This window comes from Coturnix japonica, chromosome 6, assembly GCF_001577835.2.
Source record: "Coturnix japonica isolate 7356 chromosome 6, Coturnix japonica 2.1, whole genome shotgun sequence".
NCBI lineage: Eukaryota > Metazoa > Chordata > Aves > Galliformes > Phasianidae > Coturnix > Coturnix japonica.
Genome location: NC_029521.1, coordinates 6,029,918 through 6,034,691, shown reverse-complemented (window position 1 = coordinate 6,034,691; position 4,774 = coordinate 6,029,918).

The window sequence follows — 4,774 nt, the reverse complement described above, 5'->3', positions numbered from 1 at the left end:
TGGATCAGCTGCCTGTGCATGAGCACCGCGGCTCTTGAAGGCAGCCCTGGAGCCAGCCCTGACAGCATGGCCACGGTCTGCAGAGGAGCCCAGTTCCCACCAACTTCTCCTGCTTATCTCCCACCCTCTTTCCCCTGCTTATTCTCCTTGGTCTTCCGCTTTCACTGAGCTTTACAGAACGTCCAAATGGAGTAGCTGAAGCTCTCAGCTGTAGCCTGTCCCTCTCCTTTTCTCATTAAAGACAATGAGCATCAGCTTTGGAAACAAGTCTCTATTCATTCTCCCTTCCTGCCCAGCCCCTGCCAGCCCAGTGTCCAATGGCCTTCATACCCTTGCAAAACTCTGGGGGACTCTGTACTTCCGGGCTTTGATAGTGCAGAGTCTTCCATTCCTGGCGGGGAGAAAAGATTATTTCACGCTGAGAGCTCTCTGGGAAGGATGATCATTGCTCACTGGCACCGATCAGAAGCCACGCAGCCAAGTGTGAAGGGGGATGGCATTTTCTGTGGAACGTTCCTGGACTGCTTTAACTGCTGCAGGGACAGGAGATCTTCCTGGGTTGGTAAGAACCCATGCAATCTTGGGCTACGTAGGTAGGAAATGCTTTTCTATCAAGCCACAAAGTCAACTCAAGCCGTGCCAACCATTCGCAAGACAGGCAGTTTCCCAGCTCCTTTTTCCTCAAGGAATGTCACCCGTTCTCAAGACAGTCAGCTTTCCAGCTCCTTCTCCACAAGGGCCCAAGCCAGCTGTCCAATCACACATGGAAAGCCGGGAGTGGAGGCATGAAACAGGCAAACTCTCCAGCTCTCCATTTTAGGAGAGGGAAAGACAGTGTGTCCATTTACCATCTCCTCCACAAAGGGGACAGTTTGACCAAGGAAGAAACGCCTGAGCTCGACAAAGCTTGTTGGAGGTCAGGCTGGATGGGGCTCTGAACACCCCACTGAGCTTTCGGTGTTCCCGTTGACTGCAGTGGACTTGGACTAGATGACCTTTAAAGGTCCCTTCCAACTCCAATGGTTCAATGATTCCACGATTCTGTGAAAAATTACAGGCCTGACTGCAGCTGCGAGGGCAGTGGCCTACCTATATTTGTCTGGGATAACGAGGCAAGGAAACTGTTGAGTACTCCAGTTGCAAACGATGGGAAAAGCTCTTTCCCATGGAGTGGCTCTGCCTGGCCCCAGGCACTCACCCATCCCTCAGCCACAACCAAACACTGCTATGGAATAGACTCTCTGAACTGAAACCAGGGCATGGGGAGAGCACAGTGCAGTGCAAAGACAAGTTATAGGAAGTAACTGAATGTATTTAGAGGCACTCACTAAACAAAGGCCTGAGAACAGCAAAAGCACGCAGCCTAGCTTTCTGTTCCGATACAGCAATTTGAGAAGTGGTTTCCAGATTGCTGAAAATACTGTCCAATTTTTGGAACATTTGATACATTGTTTCCAGTCAACATAATTACATTGTCTATGTGGGGATGGTTTTGATTGAGCAGGACTGTGATCGGCTGCAAGTGGATTTGAGCAAGCCAGTATACCAAGAGGCTACTTGAACTGACCCTTTGCAGGTAAGACTGACCATTCTCACATCATCAAGCCCATGGAGCTGGAAGAACAAGACAGGAAGCCAAATCAAGCCTTTATAGTCCAAGGGGAAGATGTAGTTAGCGACCTACTTCATGCCGCTTTAACACACATAAATGGATGGGGCCAAGTGGGATCCATTCAAGGTTACTGAAAGTAGGGCTAGAATTGCTCGCTAGACACTCCACACTTTTCACACCTCTCCTGGTTAACTGGGAGGGCCCAGTTCATTGCAGGTTAGGCAATGGTATACCATCAACTAATTGGTGAAGGAGAAGGATGCGGGGAATTACAGGCTCCTCAGACTGACCTTGGTACAAGGGAAGGTCACTGAGCACATGACAATCCCGTGATCACACCCAGTCAGCACGCCTTCCTACGCAAGGCAGCTCCTGCTTCACTAGACACAGCACCTCCTTGGATAAGAAGGCCAACATGGTGAGCTAGGAAAAGGCTGTGGACGTTGTTTTGCCAGACTTCAGCAAAGCATCTGATAATGATACGGGGGAGGCAAGCATGATAGACAAAGAAAGGAGAGCAACACACCACGGGAACAGAAGTCAAACATTCTCTAGCCACCTTCCTTCATAAATATTCACAGTGAGATGGGAATATGGGCATCAGGGTCTGTCTCTGCCATTCTCCTTTGACTGCCCTTTTGCCAAGGGAGAGCATGACAGCATTTCAAGTCATTGCCAAGTGGTCGTACAAGAGGCTAATGGCTGTGACAACTCAGAAGCTGCATTTCTGCACAAACAAGGACATCAGGTTGTGCCTAGAGCCCTTTGCATGTCTCAGCTCCTTTCCCTCAACGTCCCCGATGCCAACATACGTATGGATGATTCAGAATGAAGTGGAGCAGAGGCTCCTTACCGTGGCTCAGCACCTCCTGGTCAGTCACAGGGGGCCTGCGAGGGCCACCTGGCAATTAATAGGCACTACCTGTGTCTCTTTGTCTTTTAGCAAGGGAAGGGAAGACAGGTTCTCAGGGTGCATGTCTGGAAAAACAAGCGACTATGGAAAGGGCCCGAGGCCAATGTGGTCTGGCAAGGGAATGCTGAAAGCTGACCCACCTGGCAGTGGCACGCTTCCAGGCCTGACTCAGCAGCCTCCGTCCTTTAACAGGGCCACGTGGTGATCCAGCCTCTCCCCAGGCATGCAATGAGTTAATCCAGTTTGGTAATGCACAGCCCGTGCCCTTCACACACCAAACACTCTGACCATACCCAAATAAAGGAAACAGCTGAAAACCTTTGCAGGTCAGGAAATTGTGTGCATCATCATGTCCAGAGGGAGCAGAGATGAGCTGTGGAGCGGCCTGACCCACTCCAGCAATGGTCTCCAAGTTTCCATCTCTGCATATGCACAATAATTTTTCTCACCAGATCACAGGGGGCCTGGGTTGAACATCACCTTTCACCCTCACGCAGACATCGGAGTCCCCTGTAGAGGCTTGCCTGTGCTCTGAGCTCCTCCGTANAGACAGATATCACAGTATTAGTGTTGGTCTGTTATTCTGTCCACCTTTCCGTGGGCGCTTTGGTAGCTGTCTCCTTGTCCGCTCACCCTGGTTGTCGTCGCTGGCAGCGACACGTCTGCAGATTTTCAAAAAATTTGATCATGTCTCTTCATCAAGCCCGTGGACCTGGAAGACAAAGACAGGAAGCCGAATCAAGCCTTTATAATCCAAGGGGAAGTAGTTAGTGACCTACTTCATGCCGCTTGAACACACATAAATGGATGGGGCCAAGTGGGATCCATTCAAGGTTACTGAAAGTAAGGATGGAATTGCTCGCTAGCCACTCCACACTTTTCACAACTCTCATGGTGAACTAGGAGGGCCCGGTTTATTGCAGCTTAGGCAATGGGATGCCATCAACTAATTGGTGAAGGAGAAGGATGCGGGGAATTACAGGCTCCTCAGACTGACCTTGGTACAAGGGAAGGTCACTGAGCACGTCGTCTTGAGTGCCATCACTCAGCACGTCCAGGACAAACCCATGATCACACCCAGTCAGCACACCTTCCTACGCAAGGCAGCGCCTGCTTCACTAGACACAGCACCTCCTTGGATAAGAAGGCCAACATGGTGAGCTAGGAAAAGGCTGTGGAAGTTGTTTTGACAGACTTCAGCAAAGCATCTGATACTGATAAAGGCGGGAGATTAGTTTGCTAGATAAAGAAAGGAGAGCAAAGCAGCACGGGAACAGAAGTCAAACATTCTCTAGCCACTTTCCTTCATAAATATTCACAGTGAGATGGGAATATGGGCATCAGGGTCTGTCTCTGCCATTCTCCTTTGACTGCCCTTTTGCCAAGGGAGAGCACGACAGCATTTCAAGTCATTGCCAAGTGGTCGGGCAAGAGGCTAATGGCTGTGACAACACAGAAGCTGCATTTCTGCACAAACAATGACGTCAGGTTGTGCCTAGAGCCCTTAGCATGTCTCAGCTCTTTTCCCTCAACATCCCCGATGCCAACGTGCGGATGGGTGACTCAGAGTGAGGTGGAGCAGAGGCTCCTTACGGTGGCTCAGCACCTCCTGGTCAGTCACAGGGGGCCTGCGAGGGCCACCTGGTAATTAAAAGGCACTACCTGTGTATCTGTGTCTTTTGCCAAGAGAAAGGAAGCCAGGTTCTCGGGGCGCACATCTGGAAAAACAAGCAACTATGGAAAGGGCCCAAGGCAAATGTGGTCTGGCGAGGGAATGCTGAAGCAGACCCACCTGGCAGCGGCCCGCTTCCAGGCCTGACTCAGCAGCCTCCATCCTTCACCAGGGCCTCCGGGTGCTCCAGCCTCTCCCCAGACATGCAATGAGTCAATTCAGTTTGGTAATGCAAAGCCCATGACCTTTCCACACAAAACACTCTGACCTTTCCCAAATAAAGGAAACAGCTAGAAGCCTTTGCAGGTCAGGAAACTCTATGCATCATCATGGCAAGAGGGAGTAGAGATGAGCCGCGAAGCGTCCTGACCCACTCCAGCAATGGTCTCCAAGTCTCCATCTCTGCATACGCACAATAATGTTTCTCCTGAATCACAGGGGGCCTGAATTGAACATCACCTTTCACCCTCACGCAGACATCAGAGTCCCCTGTAGAGGCTTGCCTGTGCTCTGAGCTCCTCCGTAGCCCTCTGGCACCACTTTTGCTCTGGGTCAGGCTCAGCCCGTCAGCGCAAGG